Here is a 22147-nt window from a genome sequence, read left to right as displayed (position 1 = left end):
AATGTACTATGGCTGAAGGGGTTGGGGTCGATGATGGGGTTGGGGAAAGGAGTCAGGGAACCTAGGGTCTAGTTCTGGACGGGGAGACTCAAAGATGGACAATGCAGGAAAAGAACGAAGGTGGCAGGACATTTGGGCATAAGTATGACTGATATACAGGCAGAGAGGTCACTGTGAGACTGTCACCAGTCTTTTCCTTCCCTGAGCCTGTTTCCTCCTGTGTACCATGGGATTAGTAATAAACCCTGTCCTGCGTCTCTGGGGGGGTGGTTACTGCGAGGAACACTGAGGTTCTGTGTGTGGCTGTAAAATGAATACCAGTGTTCTGGACTAAGGCTCCCTGTGAGGGAGACAGATGGATGAGACAATGGGAGGAGAAGAGGCCCCAGGCCTTTGTTAGCGGTCCAGGCACTCTGTCTGGCCCTGCCACTCACAGGCTGTATGACCTCAGATAGATCACGTCACCACTCAGGACTCAGTTTCCTCAACTGTAGAGAAGGGGCTGGACCAAGAATGTTCCCTGAGCCCCGGCCAGTGGGAGGGCCTGGAAAACTCCTCTGTTGGAGTCTGTAAAGGCTAGATAAGTCTCCCAGTGTAGGTTGCCACCTCACCTCCTGCACACACAAGGACATCCACCTGGCAGTCGTGAACTAAGGGCCCTCTGGGCTGGACGCTGTACCAGGTACTGGTGCCGAAACCCAGCCCCTGACCTGGGAAGACAGACATGCCATGAGACAATCACAGAACATGTGGCCAAGCTGACACAGAGGTGTATGAGAAAGGTTGTCTCTGACTTAGCAGAGATTTTCCTGTTAGGCTTCATCAGGGAAGGCAGAAGGAGGCTGGGTCTGGAGGGATGTTTATGAGTTCCTCAGGTCAAACGGTGGGTTTCCCCCAGGTCCTTGGGGGCAGTGCTTTAGGGAGTCTAGGGCCTTGCTAAAGGGCTCTAGCCTTCTGTTAGGCTGAAAGCTGAGAGGAGAGACCAAAATGCCGGCTCCAGAGCCCAAGGATTGCCATCTGGGCCTCGGTGTGGGCCTAGTTTTAGACTACCTCCTTTCTCAATGCCACTGACCAGCCTGGAAGGCAGGGGAGGTGCCTGCTGCCTCCCCAGAGTGGGATGTACCCGGGGAAGACAATTCACCTCTCAGTGGGACAGGCCTACTCAGAAGCCCTTACTGGTTGGATTTGGGGAAAACTTGTTTCAGGGAGCTCGTTCTCCTCTGTTATTTCACTGACAATGACAGCTTTCACCCTGTTTCTGAGGACCTCTTTGGAATCATTGGAGGCAGCCTGGTAGGGTGGAAAGACCCCAGGTTCTTGTCGTGGCTTGCTATGCTCTGGCTGTGTGAGCTTGGGTGAGACACTTAACCTCTCTGGGCCTGACTTTCCCCTTTCTCTAAAAGAGGGATTGGACTGGATTAGAGGTTCTAAACTGTTCTCCAAAGGAACTGGATTTTTTTTTTTTTTTTTTTTTTTGAGATACTTTAGGGGCCTGAGAAGGTAGGAAAAAGGAGAAATCCAAGGGAAGGCTTGAGGGGCTGAGACTCTGGAGCCCCTGCCCATTTGAATCAGAAAAGCTCTGGTTGTGGGAGTTAAATATATCAGGAGGCAGAATGGATGGTGGTTTTGTACTTAGCCCAGGCATCCTGAATTCATATCCCAGCTCTGCCACTTACGAGTGAGAACTTAGGCAGGTCGCATAACCCCTCTGAGCCTCAGTTACCTCTCCTTTCAAATGACACACATCACACACCTCTCTCCTTGACTTACTTTGGGGATGAAATGAGATAATATGTACACATAAAGGGCTCAGAACAGAGCCTGGTACAGAATGAGCATTCCTGAATGGTAACCAATATCAAAGGAGTCCATGCGTATGAAAGTTTCAAAAGCACTGGACGGGATGATCTAGAAGTTTCTTCTCGCTCAACTTCAAAGTCTCATGGCGCCCGTACCTCTGACCATCCCTTGCATTAGTTGGGGTTCTCCAGAGAAACAGAACCAACAGGATGTGTGTATAGATGGATGGATGGGTAGGTAGGTAGTTGATGGATGGATAGAGATAGGTAGGTAATTTGTTTTAAGAAATTGGCTCATGCAGTTACAGAGACTTGGCAAGTCCAAAATCTGCAGAGTAGGTCATCAGGCTGGAGACCCAGGGAATTGCAGTTCAAGTTCTAAACTAGTCTGTTGGCAGAATTTCTTCCTGCTTGGGGAGGTCTTTGTTTTATTCAGGCCTTCAACTGATTGGATGAGGCCCACCCACATTATGGAAGTTAATGTGCTTTACTCAAAGTCTCCTGATTTAAATGTTACTCTTATCCATAAAAAAACCCCTTCATAGAAACAACTAGAATAATGTTGAACAACTGTTTGAGTACCATGGCCTGCCCAAGGCCATGGAGATCAGCAGAGCAGGGAAGGGCTGTTAGGCTGGGTGGGCAGGTGGGTGGCTGGGCTAGTCACTCTGTCAGCTGGGGAAGAAGCTGAGGCCCACTGGGGGTGTGGGCGGTTATTGCTGGGGTCAGGTGCACACTGAGGCTATGTGCTCATTTTCCAAGCCGAGGCCAGGAGGAAAAGGCCATTTAGATCCCAACAATGTTGGCTTCCTGTGTTCCTGAGAGGCAGGAAGCCACCTCAGGACAGAGTCCTGGCAGCCCAGTGAGCCAGTGAGGCGGGAGCTGGCTGAGGGCTGGAGTTGGGGGTGCATTTTTCCACCCCAGAAGGTAACCTATGGACCCCTCTACACTATGGGGCTCTCAGCTCCCTCTTAGGCCACCAGCTGGTGTATCAGGAGCCTGGAAGGCAGGGGAGGTGCCCTGCTGTGTGGGGGTCACTGTTGACACCCATGGGCAGAGATGGGACTCTCGGGGCTGCACGGAGCTTTGGTTTGATGGGATCACTCCCCAGGGGGCTTCATCTTGCAGAGTCACTGGCTTCAGAGGCCACTGTCTTCTGTGGGAGCTGGGGAGGGCCACGGTTCGCTCAGGTGGGGTTGATCCTGAGATGTGCATCTGGGAAGGACTCAAGCGTAGAGGACATCAGGCCGGGAAGGGTGGCGTATTCCTGCCCTTGACCCTCAGTGAGGTGTGGTACAGTGTGGAGTGGGCATCCATGTCAATCACAGGCTGGGTGTTTCCTCCAGTGTGTGGGATGTGCGCAGGGTTGGAACCTGGGCTTCCCCCGCTTTCTTTGCTGTTCGCTGGAGGGAGGAAGAGACAGGTGGTGACTGGTGGGGAGACCGGTGGGTAACCCAGACTGTCACAGCTGGAAGAGGGCTTGAGGACCATCTGTTCCAGGGCTCAGTGACGTAGGGAACTTCAGGGGTAATGTAGGCAAATGAGTGTGAGTCAGCAGGGCGTGGTGGGGACCAGAGAGTGGGAATGACTTACTTGCCTCACGTCACACAACTATATGATGGCAGTTGGGACCGGAAGCCGGGCCTCCTGACTAGGAGTTGGGGGCTCTCCAGTATAATAACAGCAGGGATGAAAAGCTGCTATGCTGTGGGTCGCCCACATATAGGGAGTCAGTTAATTCCCATAACAACCCTGTAAAGTAGATACGGTTATTGCCCCCATTTTATAGATGAGGAAATTAAGGCTCAGAGTGGTTAAGTAACTTGTCCCAGGTCACAGAGCATGACCTACATCTGAGCTGAGAGCCAGTCTACACGCAGCCAGGTAGGTAAGTGGGCAGATGGAGAGCTGGACCAGGTTGGATCGTAGGTAGTATTTGTACTGACACACTCGGAAAGCACTGACCACGGTCCCTATTTGCCCTTTCCCAGCAGGAACTGAGCTGAAAAGTAGGGCTCACCTACCCTCTCTTGTGTCTGCCTCATTGCCCTGGAACATCAGCCCCAGTCCCAGTGGTTTGGGCTGGGGAGAATCTTTCCAGTTTTAAGTGTACTCCACGTGTGTTGAGCCCCATCTGTATGTCAGACCCTGTGCTAGGAGAAGGGGCAGGATACCAAGCTGCCAAGTTGAACAGGACCTGCCTGGGAGCACAGAGGAGGCTTTGAGTGCCTGATCATCTAGGGAGGGGCGTTTTGAACTGGGCCTCAGAGGCTGTATATGAGTTCACCATTTCAGGCCTACTAGCCTCAATGTCCTTTGGGGGAGTTCACTGTGGCAGCAACAGATCTCTTTTGGGGCAGTGGCTGGAGGCCAAGACAAGACCTGCCTGTGCGGGGCCTTATAAGCGTGCTGAGGTGCTGGACCAGGTGTTTCTAAGAAGGAGTATAAATGCGATTGGTTTGCACTTGAGAATGGCCTGTGGTTCTGTGGATTGAAGGGGGACAAGGCTGGAGGGGAGACGGGGCCCAGGGAAGGATAATTGGCCCGAACTGGTGCAGTGGTGGGGGGCTGGCAGGAAAAGGGTGACCCAACTGCCTCTTTGGAGTTACTTTCTGGGACAGGATGACTAATCGTATTGTAGGGTAAGGAGAGGGGAGAAGGGGTCACGGGGAGGAGCATGCTGGTCCCAGGATGCAAGGCAGGACTGAGAAGATGGCCTCTGGCCTCAATTCCCAGCAACAGCCTTTAGCCTCTTGCTTTCTGAGGGATCCTGTGCCCTGGTTTCTGTGTTGTTTATCTGTAGCTACTTAACACATCATCCCCCGACTTAGCAATTTACAATAAATATGCAATTATTATGTCACAGAGTTTCTGAGGGTCAGGGGTTCCCGTGTGACTTAGCTGGGTGGTTTGGACCCTGGGTCCCTCATGAAGCTGCGGCCAGGGCGGTAGTCATCGGAGGGCCTGACAGACAGGGCCTGGAGGATCCACTTGCCAGGTGGCCCGGGCCTGTGCCTGACAAATGGGCGCAGGCCGGTGGCAGGGGGCCGCGGCCGTTCCTCGCGTGGCCCTGTCTATAGCGCCTCGTGGCATCGGGACTCGCTTCTGCCCCAGCAAGTGATCCAAGAGACCAGGGCTGAAGCCACAGTGCCTTTGATGACTGAGCCCCAGAGGTCACACAGCAGCCTTTCGATGATATTCAGTTGGGTGTATAAAGCAGCCCTGTTCGTTGTGGGAGAGGGTTCCGGGAGGTGCCATTGATCTGGGAAGTGAGAAGCCAGCAGAATGTCATGCTCAAGTTTCAAATTACAGCAGAGGGGATGTGCAAGTCAGAGTAGGAAATACTGCCCCGGGTGTGTGGGGGGTTGCTGAGAAGGGGTGACAAATTTGTGAGTGCACAGTCCCTGGAGGGCACTCAGGGCAAGAGGGCCTCCTTGGGGAGTGGTGGGCAGGTGCTCCTAAGGTGTCAAAAGCTCTCAGCAGAGCTGCTTGGAACCTGCCACTTGAGTTGAGTTTGCCGAGCTTTTGTCTTCTGGGCTCTGGGGGGTTGGGGGAGGTCTTCCCTTGCTCCCCACTGTAGAGCTTTCAAGGGCAAGTTCTCTGCATTCCAGCATGCAGGGAGCCCTCAGAACACTGTACTGCAGTTGCCCGATGATTTCTCCATCTGCCCTCCATTCAAGGGCATTTGTGGAGTGTCTGCCCACTGTGTGATAGGCGGGGCTGCCCTGTATGGTCATGCAGGCTGTTCATTGCCAAGGGCGCCTACCCGAGGGAGCCCTGGAAGCAGCCACTCTTTGCTCTCCAAACCACACACTCAGGTACAGAGTGGGGTCTGCCTGGAGAGGGGGCACCTCCTTGCCATTTCCACAAAGATACTCTACTCAGCTGTGTGTCCAAGGGGTTGGTTTGCTCAGAGGGTAAGCCTTTTTCTAATTTGCACAAAGCTGCTGTTTGCTGTTGTGGGCTGGAGCAGATACCGTTCTAGCTACTGGGGATATGGTGCGAATGAGACAGGCATGCTCCTTGTCCTGGTGAGTCTAGTGTAGGGAGATGCACTATTCATAAATGAGCAGGAATTGCCCACGTTGACTTCAGACTGTGAACTGTATTAAGAAGGAAATTATCAGGGTACCACTGAGAAAGAATATTGGAAGTACCTAATGTAATTTGGGTGGTCAGAAAAGCCTCTTTGGGGAGATAGATGGCTTTCGGTGGATTCTAGAAGTAGGAGAAGGATTTGGCTTGGGGAACAATAGATGGCTGGGGTGAGGGAGAGTGTTCCAGGCAGCCAGAACAGCAAGTGCAAAGGTCCTGAGGCAGGCAAGAGTTTGGTGCATTCTGTGAACTGTCAGGTATGCAGTATGATACTGGAGGAAGATGGAATCCTGGCTGTTGGTATCTAGACTGGGATCAGGAGGCCCAGATTGGATACTTAGGGATCCATTTTAATGGATAGTTAACTGTTGGGGGCAGAGTATGGCTCAGGGAAAGGCTGAGAGTGGGGTGGGAATGATTAAATGGGGGTGTACATAGATTCCAGGGGAGATCTTCAGTCAGGTCCAACTCATCAATCATTTGTTAAACCTCTGCTGTATACCAGGCACTGTGTAGTGTGCGTGTGTGTGTGTGTGTGTGTGTGAGAGAGAGAGAGAGAGAGAGAGAGAGAGAGAGGGAGAAAGAGAGAGAGAGAGAGAGATCCTTCCTTTGAAGGAGCCCACAGCTGTAGGAACCAAGGAAGTGATGGGAAACATGCTCTCTCTGGTGATACCTGCAAGGAGGTAGGGAACAGTGAGGGAGGCCTCCAGATGAGGGGCCCAGGACTTTTTCCTGAAGGCCTGGGATTTGATTAGCAGAGGAAGGGGAAAGCTCCTTCAGGCTGGAGGTAGTGGCCCAGTGGGGGGCCGGTCTGGCTGGAAAGGCCTTCAGAGCTCAGGCCACACTCAGCCTGAGGCTTTCTCAATTCCATATTCTGAGGCCAGAAAAGAAGGTGTGGAGGTGGGGCTGGGGAGTCTGAAGGGGAGTTGCCACGCTGGGGTAGTGAGAGTGGGGAGACAGAGAAGCAGAAAGGCTAGCAGATGGGCATGACTTGTTTTGGGTGGCCAGGGGTGGATACGTCTTGGTGTGGCCAGGGGCGGAGAAGTCCCTGAGCTGGGCTGGGTGGCTGGTGGGGTCAGGAAAGCCTTGTGCAGCAGCAGCTGAGTCACACGCCTGAGCTGGGGCCAGGACTAGGTTCTGGGAGAACAAGGTCCCAGGTGAGGAGGGCCAATAGCCAAGGTTGAATCCTAGGCTCCACCCATTGTGCCTCTGGACTTCCACTCCCACGGACCAATCAGAAGCCTTGGTATGGAGAGCCCCAGAGCCTCTTTTGGCAACTCTGGGCCTTCCTCTGTGCCTCAGTCTCCCCTTTTGCATTCTGCTGAGAATCAAGTTGGCTCAAAGACAGAAAAGGATTAGAGGAACTGTGGATCCAAGAGGTCAGGGCAGTTGGCTGTGGCTACCAAGGATTTGGGGTTGCAGCAGCTCCCCTGCCTCCCTGACCCCTGTTCTCTAACCAGTGCTGCTAACCCACTGTCTCAGCAGGTCGTGGGTAGCAAATAAGGTCAAGTCCGTGTAGGAGCTCAGCTCAGGAGACCCCTCACTCTATCTGTGGGACTTGGTGGGAGGGGACCAGCAAACCCCAGGGCGAAGGGCCCTGTGGGTGGGGCAGGCAGGGCTGGGACATTCCAGACGGAGGGAACCCCAGAGGAAATTTGATTCCAGCTTCTGGTAGTGGGAGGGCAGAATTAAGTCCTTTGTGTGTGTGTGTGTGTGTGTGTGTGTGTGTGTGTGTGTGTGTTTCAAATGATGGACAAGAAGTTTGTGAGCCTGTATGAGCATCTGTCCATATGTCTGTGTCTACACGTCCGTGTCAGGCTGTGTGTTGGTGTCCCCGAGTCAGAGGTTTCCCTTGGGCATGAGTGTGAGTGTGTGTGAGGCTATATGTGTACATATGGTTACGTTTGCAAGTCTGGCTGAGTGTACGGGTATAAGTGGTTATGGGTGAGTCTGTGTGTGTATGGGTGTAAATGCGAATGTATGTGTGCACCGGTCTTCTCCTGGACTGTAAATCGGGTCCGTGTGTCCCTCTCTGGGGGAGAGTGAGTGCGATTGTGGTTCCTGGGGTGCCGACTGCCTTCCTGGCGCGCGCGCGCACGTGTGTGTGTGTGTGTGTGTGTGTGTGTGTGTGTGTGTGTGTGTGTATGTGTGTGTAAGGGGAGAAGGCCCCCGTTATTCCTTGGCGCGGCTGGCATGGGGCCTGGGTCCGGGCCACCTCTGCCCCTGGCAGGGATCCAGCGGGGGAGTCTGTCCCCCCCTCCCCTCCTCCTGTTCCTCCCACCTTCGCAGGCCTGCCCCAGGGGCTCTGGTGATGGGGGCTCGGTGCCTCCCGGCCGGAGGGTCCGCAGTCCCCGGCGTTCCCACCCCGCGGGCCCCGGGGAGCTGCGGCAGCGGCCCCCCTCCGCCGCCTCCTCCCTGCGTCCCTCCTTCCCTCCTTCCCTCCGTCCCTCCTTCCCTCCTTCCCTCCTTCCCTCCCAAGCGCGGAGTGCGGGCGGGGGTGGGAGGAGATTCGCCGGAGTTTCCATTTCATACCTCGCGGCTAAACTTTCTTTCTGTGTCTCGCCCTCTCACAGTCTGCAGCTTCTCCTGTCATCGGAAATGCCAGGCCAAGGTAAGGGGCCGCGGGCCGCCTGGATCTGCGGGGGGCTCGGGGACGGGACTGGTTCGGGTTCTGGGACGGGAGCGGGGGCACGGGGGGCGCCCGGGGCGCCGGCGGGCCGGGGGCGGTGCGCGGGTCGTCCCCTGCCCTGCTCTTTGTTTATGCTAAGCTTTGGGGCCGGGAGCGGCCCGGGTCAAGGTGAAGGCGAGGGCCGGGACTGGCGGGAGGGGGGCGGGGGAGGGGGAGGGGGCTCTGGATGGGGGCCGCGCGCGGGGTCTCCGCAGCTCCTGAACGTGGCTGGCGGGGACCAAGCTCCGAGGGAGGGGCTTCTGAAGGCATTTCCCTTGGTTGGGGGGGGGGGTGTGCTTGTGGGAGTGGAGGAGGAGGAGGAGGACGACGCGTTTCAGTTATCCCATGGGCCGCGCAGAGCCCTGGTTGGCCCAATTGGGGCAATCTGGAAAAACTCGGGATGGGGGCCACAGTCAAAAGAGCCCGAGGGCGGGAAAACGGGGTAGGTAGAAGTGGGGATGAGGTTGGAGGTCAGGGTTTCCCTGGGCCTGGAATCTCCTGCGAGACTATCCCACTCTCTTTATTGGCCAGGTGGCACTTTGGCCCTCAGTTTCCCCATCAGTGTTTCAGGGCTGGTCTTGGTGGGAGAGGAAAACTGAGGCAAGAAGGTCAGAGGGACTGCTGGGTCCTGGTTGGCCAGGTTGGCTGGAGCCCTGCTGCATCCTCTCGGGCCTGGACCGAGGAGTGATGGATCACGAGTTGGCTTCTTGGAGTAATGGATTATGATGGAATACTTGGGAGAGCAGCTGTTCTGTCAGATGGGCTCAGCTCTCTGGAGGTGGAAATGCCCTGCCTTACCTGTTACACAGCCCATCTCTGCATTGTCCCCCATCATTACTTACATCCTCCCTGCCCTCTCACCCCACCTTTGCCGTTCACACCTGATCTTTCAGGAAGGAGTTCCTTGAATGGAAGCAGGAGGGAGGATGTCTCAAAAAGAAGTACTGGGCAGTTGAGGCCCAGGATCCAGTACATCTCGTGCTCTGCTTCTTTATTTACTGAGTGACCTTGGGCAAGGCATCTAACCTCCCGGAGCCTCTGTTTTATTCTCAAGGGTATGGGGTAAGAAAAGGTTGTTATGAGGATAAAATGGGATAATGCGTGTGAAGCACGCAGTCCAGTGCCTGACATAAGGCAGGTGCTCAAGAGCAGAGTAATTGATTATTATCAGTTGGTAGCTCCAAGAGCCAACTGTTGTTTTGGGGAAGGGTGCCCCTGGAGCAGGCAGGTCTGCAAGGGAATCCACTTCTTCCGGAGTGACCTTGCTCAAGCAGGGTACATGGCCTTGCTGGGGGCATCTCCCCATCTGTGTGTGAACTCCGGGGGTGGGGGTGGGGGTGGGGGAGGGGGAGTGCCCTCGTAGCAGAGGTGCCAACGGCCCGGCTCGCAATGGGCACAGGTGGACGGTCCTGCCCCTCCAGGTGCCTTCTGCTTTTCTGACTCTCCCAGCCTTGCCTTCTTCAGGTGGGGGCAGTGGGTTTCTGCTCCTCCCTCCATCTCCCTTCCTTGTTCTCTTCGTCCAGAGCAGAGCTTTTCCACCCTTAACTCCAGAACCTTTGTTTCCTCCCTCCTCCCTGTCTACTCCCTTTCTCTCCTGCTTTCTGCACCTGCTTCTCTTAATAACAATGGATGTTTGTACAGTGCTTCAGGCTTTAGAAAGCACTTCAGTGGATTGTCTGATTTTATTCTTTTAATTCCATCACCGCATAAAGCAGGCTGAAAGATCTCCTTGTTTTACACATAAGCAAACTGAGGCATCCAGAGGTTGGATGACTTTGCCAAGGTCTCACAGTGTAACTCGTCACCCATCTTTGTCCCTGGACCTTTGTGCTTCCTTCTAAATATCTGATCTTGCTGACGTTCCTTAATCCTTACCTGCCCCTCCGTCTTTGCTTTCCATCTCTTATGGCAGCGGATTCCTTCAACTAGGATAAGGGGACGAACATACTGGCAATGAAGGGTCTGAGTCTGGGTGAACAGGGGCTGAAAGAGGTCCGGAGGTGTGACAGAAGAGGGTTCCCTATTATGCAGCAGCCTCCTGTGGGGTGACAGAGGGATGCCAAAGATGACTTCTGGGGGGTGTAGCCTGCCTGGTAATTCTTGAAAATACTGGAAGCTCAGAATCCACCAGACTGCGGCAGTCCTGCTCTGCCCAGCCAAGGACGACAACTGAGAGGGTAGAGGTGGCCCGGCAGGGCAGTGGCCAGGCAGACAGAAGGAGCTTTTTGGAGGATTTTCCTCTGTAGGAAATGGGACCCACCGGTGGTGTGAGCTCCACCCAGCTGGCAAGTCTTTCCCCTAAAACCACAGCTCTTACTACCGCCCTGCCTTTTCCTCTGCTGGGAAGGGCGATGTGAGCCCCAGAGCACACAGCAGAGCTCTGTCCTCTGGATTTTACAGCCAGATCAACTTGGAGGTCATTTCATCCACCCCCTTACCTCTAGACAGGATTCATTAAACAAATGTTTATTGAACTCTTTCCATATGACACTGTTTTTTTTTTTTTTTTTGTAAGAAACACATTTATTTTAAGACACTGTTTTTTTAAAATGTTTATTTATTTTGGGGGGGGAGAGAGAGAGAGACAGACCAACTATGAGTGGGGGAGGGGCAGAGAGAGAGGGAGAGAGAGAGACAATCCCAAGCAGGCTTGACACACAGCATGGAGCCTGATGTGGGGCTCAATCTCGTGACTGTGAGATCATGACCTGAGCTGACATCAAGAGACAGACACTGGTTTTGAAGTGAATAAGATAGATAAGGTGTTTGCCCTTATGGGACTGACACTTTTCTGGGGGAGACAGGCAGTAAATAGGTAAACATGTTATGAAGGAAATGAGCTAAAGCAGTGGGTTAGAGAGTGATTATGTTAGTGTGGCCCCGGAAAATTCAGAGGAAGTATTGCATGAGGTGAGACCCAAATGATGATGTTACATGATGATCTGGAAGATTGAACGAGCAAGTGCAAAGGCCCTGAGGTGAGATGAGCTTATTATGCTTGAAAGAAGGCCATGCCTTGCTGGAGAATAGTAGCCCTGGAGTGTTCTGAGCACATGCCACATGATCTGATCTCTATTCTGAGAAGACTCCTCTGGCCTTGAACAGGCACAAGAGTAGGGTAGGGAGATGGGTCAACAGGCTGCGGATGTTGGCCAGGTGAAGGGGGCTGGTGGTTTAGGCCGTGGTGCTTGCAGGAAAAGCAGTGAGAAGGGGCCAGGTCTGGGATACATTCTGGGGTAGAGCCCAGAGCTTGGCTGATGGATGAGATGTTGGGTATGTGAGAGAGAATGGGCTCAAGGATGACACCCAGGTTTTTGGCCAGAGTAACTGGCCACGTGGTTCCATTTACTGAGATAGATGGAGTGTGTAAGAAATTTCTAGGTAGGAAGGTGCCAGGATTTCTGCTTTGCCTGATTTCTTATTTCACAGTCCTTCTCGCACATGCTGGGGATTTCTTGTTGATGTGTGTCCTCTCCGGTCCTCTCAAATTCAGCCCGTGCTGGCTACCCCTCTGGTGAGTGGATCATTCTGGACCCCTTAACATGCCACCTTCCGGACTGTTCCTGCAGCATGAACCCATGGCTCTGAGCTGAGAGGGACTATATTATTTATATGAAGCAATATGATATAACAAACAGCCCCCAAATCTAGTAGCTTAAAGCAGCAACAAACATTTATTATCTCATACAGCTTCCATGGGTCAGAAAGTTTGGAGTGGCTTGGCTGGCTGATTCTGGCCTGGAGTCTCTCATGGGGTGGCAGTCAAGATGTCAGCTAGGGCCGCAGTTATCTGAAAGTCCGACTGAGGCTAGAGGAGCTGCTTCCAAGGTGGTTCATTCATGTGGCTGGCAATTTGGGGCTGGCTGTTGGCAGGAGGTCTCAATTTCTCACCACATGGCACTCTCCCTAGGCTGCTTGAGTGTCCTTACAACATGGCGGCTGGCTTCCACAAAGTGGGTAATTCAAGGCAGAGCAAGGTGGAAGTCACAGTGTCTTTTATATCCTAGCCTTGGAAGACAAATACTGTTATTTGTACAATATCCTGTTGGTTGCATAGGTCATCTTCATTGTGGGGGGGGGAGCGATATAAAGACACGAATACTTGGAGGCAAGAATCAGTGGGGGCCACCTTGGAGGCTGACTGTACAGATGCCCAGAGAGAAGGCACGGTGGATCTGGCTCCTGGGGGGCTGTGAGAGCGTTGGGAAGGGCAGAGATGTAGGAGTCAGACATACCTGGGTTTCAACTCTACCCCTGCTGCCTTCCAGCTATGTGAGCTCTGTTGTAGAGGAATAAATGGATACCAGCACCTAGTAGACAGCTTTCTCCTTTCTTGAACCACAGGTGGAGAAGGGTTATCTATTCCAGATATTCTTTGCCAGCTCTTTACCACTTGGACCTGCTTGAGAGAAAATGCTTAGTGTTGGTAGAGGAGGGGCCTCAAAGTATATGTTAAATACCTGTTTACTGCACAAAGGAGGGCTGAGAGTTAGGTTGCACCCTCAAGTTTCTAGAATGGTGCCTGACCCCACTATTCTAGAGGTAGGGGTTCCAATGAAGGAGTAAAGGAATAGAATCAAGGAATGTTGAGGGACAAGAAGTTCCCATTTAGAGAGAGGCTATGGAGGGGGGTGGTGAGGGGAGGGTGTGAGAGCAGGAAAGAAGGAGTAGCAAAGGGGTTCATAATTTCCCTCCAAAAGCCCTCTTACCTTCCAACAGAGACTGACTCCACATAGTAATTTTAGTCATTTACATTTTCTAGCTGAGGTATAAGTTATGTACCATCAAGTATACATTGATAAGTCTGTACCTATATATGAACCAGATCAAGATCCAGAACATTTCCAGCACCCAGAAGTGCCCTTATGCGCCCCTCCAAGTCAGTATCCCTCAAAGGTAATTTCTAGTCTTACTTGCACCATCCCAGATTACTTGCCTCTGTTTGAACTGCATACGAATTGACTCCTACAGTATGTTGACTCTTGCTCCTGACTTATTTCACTCACCATTAGGTCTGGGAGGCTCATCTGTGTGCGTGCACACTGTAGCGGTTCATTCTTCTTGATTGCTGTGTTGTATTCCAGCACATGAATAAACCACAACCTGTTTATCCATGCCACTGTTGATTGCCATTTGGGTGATTTCCAGTTTGGGGCTATTATGAACAGACGTGCTATGAACATTGAATCATCTGGATTTACACAGATCTTTGCAACACACAAAACGTTTCCACTCATCTTCTCGGTTCTGTGATGTGGGCTGGACTCCTGGTAGTCCTATTTTATAGATCCCAAATTGAGGCCTGGGGAGGGTAACCAACTTGGCTAAGGGCCAGTGGTCTTCTACATGATTCTGGCCCTGCCCTTGGACCCATGGGTGGGAAGCAGGTGAGAAGGGAAGAGAATGAGAGAGAGAGAGAGAGAGAGAGAGAGAGAGAGAGAGAAGCACCAGCACGAGCAGGGGAGGGGCAGAGAGAGAGGGCGACAGAAGATCCGAAGCAGGCTCTGCACTGAGAGCAGAAAGCCTGATGTGGGCTCGTACTCACGAACCATTGAGATCACCACCTGAGCTGAAGTCAGACACTCAACTGACTGAGCCACCCAGGCGCCCCATTTATCTATCACTTTAAAGGCAACTTGTAATTTTAGAGTTGTTTTAGATTTATGGAATAGTTGCCGTGATAATACAGAGTACCTGCATAGCCCACACGGTTTCCCTAATCCCCAGATACATTTTTGAGAAATGCTTTTCTCACTCCTGGTTTGCTCCTTGTTTTGAAATAGCCGTCCCCGCTGAAGAGAGCGGCTCCTTCCAGCAAAGTGCTCCTCACCCGTTCCCAGGCCAGAGAAGAGTTAAATGAAAGGACCAGGCAGCCGGGCAGGCAAACTGCCCACTCCTCAGCCTTCAGGCAGCTCCCACTCACCTCCTGCTTCTTTATCTCTCTCCTTCCCTCTTCCCAGACCCTGGCTCTTCCCTGTCCCGAGCACCAGCAATGACTTGGTCTCCTCCCCTGTCCCAAAGGGGTTTAAATCCCGTCCTTTAAGCTTGAAAGGAAAGGAAATCCCATAATTAACCCCCACCTTTCAGTCATATTATACACCACCTTTACCACTCTCTCATAAACACACCTGCGGCTTTCCTTCACAATTGTGTTGGAGGCTTGGAGAATTCTCCTGCTGTCCCGGGTATAGTTGGACTGAGGGTTGTGGGGGGTGGGTGTGTTTCATGCCTTGGGACCCATTGAGTCTTCTCTGGCCCTGGAGGCAGAATATTGAGTTTAAATCCTGACTGCGTGGATAATTGGTTGCGTGATCTTGGGCAAGTTGCTTTACCTCTGTGAGCTCCATTTGCTCATCTGTATCGTGGGGATTATAGTAGGGCCTATCCTGTAGGACTCTTGTGAGCACTGAGAGTGATGACCCAACTGTAATGCCAAGCTCAAAATCAAGTGGTCAAAAAGTTGCTAATATTTATTATTATTATTATGTTTAATGTTTTATTTATTTTTGAGAGGGAGAGAGACACAGACAGACAGAATGTAAGCTGGGGAGGGGCACAGAGAGAGGAAGACACAGAACCCAAAGCAGGCTCCAGACTCTGAGCCGTCAGCACAGAGCCTGACGTAGGGCTCGAACTCAGGAACCATGAGATCATGACCTGAGCTGAAGTCAGGTGCTTAACCGACTGAACCACGCAGGTGCCCCAATATTTATTATTTTACATTCCTTCCGCCTTCTCCTAACTCATGAAAGGTGGGGAGAATCTGGAAGACCAACATAGCTGACTCGAGACTAGATGCTTGCCTATGTTTTCTTCTCTTCTTTCCATTATCAAGGAGGCATCAGGAAATGGTGCAGGTGAATATAATGTGTCTTTTGCTTGGTTGCTGGCCCCAAGGCACCTGAGATTGTAGCACTGGCTTTCAAGACCTTGTCTGTGCATTAGAATCACCTAGGGGCAATGATGATGCCTGGGTCCTTCTCCCCAGAGAGTCTGATTTAATTGGCTTGCGACATGACCCGGGCATTGGGATTTTTAAAAGTGGCAACTAGCAGTGGGAGTGTAAATGGTACAACCATTTTGGAAAACAGACCGTTCCTTATTAAGTTAACATACACGGTTGCTCCCTGACACAGCAATTCCACTCCAAGGTATTTACCCAAGAGAAATGGAAACATGTCCACAAAAATGCGTGCATATCCATAGCAGCTTTATTCACAGTAGCCCCTACCTGGGGAAACCCCAATATTCAATAAGAGGTGAATGCAGAAATTGTGATATAATGGCCCAATGGAATACTACTTAGCAACGAAAAGGAGTGAACCATTGTTCCGCATAGCACTGGAGGTGAATGTCAAAAACACTGTTGAGTGAAAGAAGCCAGACACAAAAGTACACACTGGCTGATTCCATTTTTATGAAATTCTGGAAAGTATGAAGCTGTCGTGGCAAAAAGCAGATTAGTAGTTTTCTGGCCCCGGGGGTGGTAGGAAGACTGACTGCAAAAGGGTGTGAGGGAACTTTTTTTGGGTGATAGAAATGTTCTTTATCTTTGTTGTGGTGGTAGTTATGCACATGTATCCATCTGTCAAACTCATTGGACTATATGCTTAAAAGGGATGTGTTTACCGTATGTAAATTCTGTCTCAATAAAGTTGATTTAAGTAAAAGCCTGCCAGGCGAGTCCTCTTTGCGACCAGATTTGAAAACCAGTGGTCTGCAGCTTCTGGAGACCTCTCTCCATCCTTTCCCTCTTGGTCATTCTCTCTCTCTCTCTTTGGTAACAAGTATATTGAGGTATAATTCACATACCATACAATTCACCCATTTAAAGTGATAGTTTTTTGTTTTTTGCATATTCAGTGTTCTGTGACCATCAACATCAGAACCTTTTTGTCCCCTTGAAAAGAAACCTGTACATTATAGCTGTCACTTCTCAGTCTCTCTATCCTTTCCCCCCACCCCTGCCCCAGCCCTTAGCAACCACTGATCTACTTTCGGTCTCTACATAGTTCCCTGTTCTGGAGATTTCATATGAATGGAATAATAGAATGTATGGTGTTCATTTAATGATTGGCTTTTTTCGTTTCACATAATGTTTTCAAGGCACATCCTTTCTATGTCTGAATAACATTCCATTATGTGAGGTTATCCGTTCATCAGTTGATGGATATTTGGGTTGTTTCCATCTTTTGATTATTATGAATAATGCTGTCATGAATATTCACGTACAAGTCTTTTTGTGACCATATGTTTTCATTTCTCATGGGTATACGGTTGGCCCTTGAATAGCACAGGTTTGAACTGCACGGGTCCACTTATAGATTTTTATAGTACAGTACTGTAAATGTATTTTCTTCTCCTTATGATTTTTTAATTAACATTTTCTTTCCTCTAGCTTACTTTATTGTAAGACTACAGTATATAATACATATGCTATATAAAATGTGTGCTAACTTTGAGTAAAAAACGTGTTAGTTGGGGCGCCTGGGTGGCGCAGTCGGTTAAGCGTCCGACTTCAGCCAGGTCACGATCTCGCGGTCCGTGAGTTCGAGCCCCGCGTCGGGCTCTGGGCTGATGGCTCGGAGCCTGGAGCCTGTTTCCGATTCTGTGTCTCCCTCTCTCTCTGCCCCTCCCCTGTTCATGCTCTGTCTCTCTCTGTCCCAAAAATAAATAAAAAACGTTGAAAAAAAAATTAAAAAAAAAAAAAACGTGTTAGTTGACTATGTTATTGGTAAGGCTTCTAGTCAACAGTAGGTTATTAGTAGTTAAGTTGTTTTGGAATCAAAAGTTATATGGGGATTTTCATGTGCCGGCTATTGGTGCCTCTAACCCCCTCATTCAAAGGTCAACTGTATATACCTAGGAGTGGAATTGCAGGGTCATATGGTGACCCTGTTTAACTTTTTGAGGAACTGCTAGGCTGTTTTTCAAAGTAGCTTATATTAGTTTTCGAGATCTGCTATACCAAAGTACCAAAACCCGTGACCTAAAACAACAGAGATTTATTGTCTCATGGTTCTAGGGGCTGGAAGTCCAAAGTCAAGGTGTTGACGGGGCCATGTTCCTCTGAAAGCTGTAGAGGAAATCCTTTTCCTCTTCCCAGCTTCTGGTGGTTTGCTGGCAATCTCTGGCATTTCTTGTCTTATAGATCCATCACTCCAATCCTGTCTTCATGTGGTATTTTCCCTGTATGTCTCCACATTATCTTCCCTCTGTGTCTATCTCTGTGTCCAAATTTTTATAAAGACACCAATCATGTTAGATTAAGACCTATAACAATATCCTCATCCTAACTTGATTATCTCTATAAAGAACCTACTTCCAAATAAGGTCCCCATTCTCAAGTATTGGGGATTAGGACCTCAGCATATCTTTTTAGAGGGACACAATTCAACCTGTAACATTGCTATACCATTTTACATTCTCACCAGTAACGTACGAAGGTTATGATTTCTCCATGTCCTTGTCACTGCTTATCTTTTTGATTATAGCCAGCCTAGTGGATATGAAGTGACATCTCATTGTGGTTTTGATTTGATTTCCCTGATGACTAGTGATGTTGAGCATCTTTTCATGTACTTATTGGTCATTTGCTTTATCATCTTTGGAGAAATGTCTGTTCAGATTCCTTGACCATTTAAAAATTGGATTATCTGTCTTTATTATTGAGTTGTAAGTGTTGTTTATAGGTTCTTTTTTTTTAAATTTTTTTTTAACGTTTATTTATTTTTGAGACAGAGAGTGACAAAGCATGAACGGGGGAGGGTCAGAGAGAGGGAGACACAGAATCTGAAACAGGCTCCAGGCTCTGAGCCATCAGCACAGAGCCCGATGCGGGGCCCGAACCCACGGACCGCGAGATCATAACCTGGGCCGAAGTCGGCCGCGTAACCACTGAGCCACCCAGGCGCCCCTATAGGTTCTTGATATTTGGGTTGTCAGATATCTGATCTCAGATATGATTTGAGATATTTTTCCCGTTCTGTGGGTTGTCCTCTCATTTTGCACAAAAGTGTAAAATTTTGATACAGTCTAATTTATTTATTTTTTCTTTTATGACTTTTGCTTTTGTGTCGTACCTAATAATTCATGGCCGAATCCAAGGTCATAAAGATTTGCCCCTATGTTTCGTCTAAGAGTCTAATAGCGTTGGCTCTTTCAGGTAGGTCTTTCATCCATGTTGAGTTAATTTCTATATTGGGTATGAGGTAAGGGTCCAACTACATTCCTTTGCATGTGGCTATCCAATTGTCCCAGAAGCATTTGTTGAAAGGACTGTTCTTTCCCCACCGAATGATCTTGGCAACTCTATCAAAACTCACTTGACCATAGATGTGTGGGTTTATTTCTGGATTCTTAATTCTATTTCACTGATACATATGACTGTCTTTATGCTAGTACCACACTATTCTGATTACTGTTGCTTTGTGTTGTAAATATTAAAATTGGGAAGTGTGAGTCTTCTGTGTTGTTCTTTTTCAAGATTACTTTGGCTATTCTGGGTCCCTGGGTTTTAGGATCAGTCTATCAATTTCTAAAAAGCAATCTGCTGGGATTCTAATAGGGGTTGCATTGAATTTATAGATTGATTTGGGGAGTATTACTATCCTAATGATATTGGGTCTTCTGATCCATGAGCATGGAATGTCTTTCTGTTTATTTAGATCTTCTTTAATTTCTTTCAACATGGTTTTGTAGTTTTCTGAGTGTGTTTTGTAAAATTTATTCCTAAGTATTTTAATCTTTTCTATGGAAGAAATGGATTTCTTTAAATGAAATTGTTTTCTTAACTTCATTTTTAGATTATTCATTGCCAGTGTATAGAAATACAATTATTTTTGTATATTGGAGATTTATCCTGCAACATGATGAACTCATTAGTTCTAATAGTTTTTTAAGGGATTCTTTAGGATTTTCTATACAAAATCATATAACCTGTGAATATAGTTTCACTTCTTCCTCTCCAACCTGAGTGTTTTTTTTTAATCCCCCCTCCCCCCAAATTGTCCTGGCCGGAACCTCCAGTATAATGTTGATTTGAAGTAGCCAGAGCAGAAATCCTAATCTTGTTCTTGACCTTAGGGGAGGCATTCAGTCTTTTACCACTAAGCATGATGTTAGCTGTGGGGTTTTTTGGTGATACTCTTTGTCAGGGGCATTTTCTTTTATTTCTAATTTGTTGAGTGTTTTTTAAATCATGAGATATGGCTGGAGTTTGTTAAATCTTTTTCTGCATCTATAGAGATGATTATGTGGTTTTTGTATTTTTGTTCTTTGATATGGATTGTATTATAGAATGGATTAAACTAATTGATTTTCAGGTGTGAAAACAGCATTCCTGGGGAGAATCCCATTTGGTCATGGTGCATAATTATTAGTACATGTAGCTGGGTTTATTTTTTAGTATTTTGTCAAAGGTTTTTGCATCTCTATTCATAAGAGATATTGGTCTTTAGTTTTTTTTTTCTCTTGTAATGTCTTTGTCTGGTTTTGGTATCAAGGTAATAAGGATCTCATACAATGAGTTGGGAAGTGTTTGTTCTTCTTCCAGTTTTTTAAAGAGTTTGTGAAGAATTGGTATTGGTTCTTCTTTAAATGTTTGGTAGAATTCACATGTGAAGCACTTTGGGTCTGGGTTTTCCCTTGTGCATAGTTTTTTGATTGCAACTTTGAGCTCTTCAACTTGGATTTTCTGTTTCCTCTTGACTCAGTTTTGGAAGTTTGGTTTAAAAAAATTTTTTTTTACATTTATTTATTTTTGAGAGACAGAGAGAGACAGAGCACAAGTGGGGGAGGGGCAGAGAGAGGGAGACACAGAAGCCAAAGCTGAGGTCCAGGCCCCGAGCTGTCAGCACAGAGCCCAATGTGGGCTCAAACTCACGAACTGCCGAGATCATGACCTGAGCCGAAGTCAGATGCTCAACCGACTGAGCCATCCAGGCGCCCCTGTTTTGTTTTCGTTTTTTTTTTTTTTTTTTTTTTAAGGATTTTGTCCATTTCCTCTTGGCTATCTAATCTATTGGCATATGTTTGTTTATAGTCTTCCTTCATGATTCTTTTTATTTCTGTGAGGTCAGCAGGAATGTCTCCTGTTCCATTTCTTTTTCTTTTTTTTTTTTTTTTAATTTTTAAGCATTTACTCATTTTTGAGAGAGAGAGAGAGACAGCGTGCAAGTGGGGTTTGGGACAGAGAGAGAGAGAGGGAAACACAGAACCTGAAGCAGTTTCCAGGCTCTGAGCTTTCCGCACAAAGCCTGACGTGAGGCTCGAACTCACGAACCGTGAGATCATGACCTGAGCCAAAGTCAGACACTTAACCGACTGAGCCACCCAGGCACCCCAAACTCCTGTTCCATTTCTGATTCTAGTAATTTGAGTTTTCTCTCTTTTTTTCTTGGTCAGTCTACCTGGATGTTTTGCCAACTCTGTTGGCTTTTTCAAAGAATCTGCTTTTTCTCTTACTCTTACAGGATTTTTTGTTGCAATCACTTTGGTTAAAGCCACTGTTTATTGAGTGTCCTCTGCAGGGTGGCTACTTGACCCTCAACTCATTTAATCCCTGAAAAAACACACATAAAGCAGGTGCAATTGGCCCCACTCTCAAATAAGAACACTGAGGTGAAATACTTTGTGCCAGTCATGAAGCTGGCAGGCAGTGGACCTGGGGCTCCAAAGCCTGATCACTTTTCACTGCAGCAGGGGACCTCCCCTGTTCTGCTCTCAGCCTCTACTCTCTGCTGCCGAGGTTTGTTTTCTGATTTCTAAGGGGAAGAGCCATGGGTCACGGTTCCCTCACATCACCTGTCAGTGGAACTCAGCATCATCTGGGGAGCCTGTTAAGCATATTCCTGCCACCCTCAGCTTTGATTCAGTGAGACTGGGCTCGGGTCCAGGGATATGCATTATTATCTACCATTCCTAACAATTCCGATGCTGGGGTTCTCTGACAACACCTGAGTAACCCATGTTTGCCCCTGGAAACTCCTCCTCAATTTTCCTGGGGGCAAGCCCCCTAGGAGCAAGCCACTGGTTCCTCTGGGCTCTGTGTTCTCCTGGCTTCTGCTTCTCCTGGGGTGCCAGTCAAAGCCAAGGTAGGTCTGGGGTGGGAAGCTGTTTTCTCTCTGCTTTATAAAAATTTGCCAGAAGTTGTAACAACCCACGCACCCCTACTTCATCTTCCTAAAGTTCTCTCTGAGGTAATAGAGTATAGGACCTTCAGGAGTTAATAAGTTAGCTTGGAGTGTGTCATAAGCAGTTAGTGCACACACACATACACACACGTACACCGGCAGGGAGGGGGTGAGGCGAGGGGGTGGGGGGGGCAGAAAGTGACACTGAGCTGTGACTGGCTTCTCATTTTCCTGGAATGTGGCTCCCAAAAGGTCTCATGGGTTTCAGCGTTTCTGACTCTGAGGCTGTGTAAACATCACACAGGGGGTTGCTGCCTCTGAGAGAACAGAGGAGTTAGAAAGGGGGAGGGTGGGAGCCCAGAGCAGGGAGAGAGGGCAAATTGGAGCCAGAGAGGGAGAAAGGAGAGGGAAATCCTGGGGGTCTTGTTGAAACAGGACACGTGGTGAGGTAT

General features: G+C 49.1%; 1 protein-coding gene across 4 annotated transcripts in view; it reads left to right on the top strand.

Annotated features, from left to right (window-relative positions):
* TNS1 (tensin 1) overlaps nucleotides 1–22147 on the top strand; it is a 202466-nt gene that overhangs the window by 22341 nt on the left and 157978 nt on the right. For all 4 annotated transcript variants that reach the window (XM_042950109.1, XM_042950112.1, XM_042950111.1 and 1 more), the window contains exon 3: nucleotides 8468–8505. The gene's annotated coding sequence lies outside the window, so the exon portion shown is untranslated. The remainder of the gene's footprint in view (nucleotides 1–8467; nucleotides 8506–22147) is intronic.

This window comes from Panthera leo, chromosome C1 (genome assembly GCF_018350215.1).
Source record: "Panthera leo isolate Ple1 chromosome C1, P.leo_Ple1_pat1.1, whole genome shotgun sequence".
Taxonomy (NCBI): domain Eukaryota; kingdom Metazoa; phylum Chordata; class Mammalia; order Carnivora; family Felidae; genus Panthera; species Panthera leo.
Note: the sequence above shows the minus strand (reverse complement) of the source record. Positions and strands in the feature narration are given on the sequence as shown.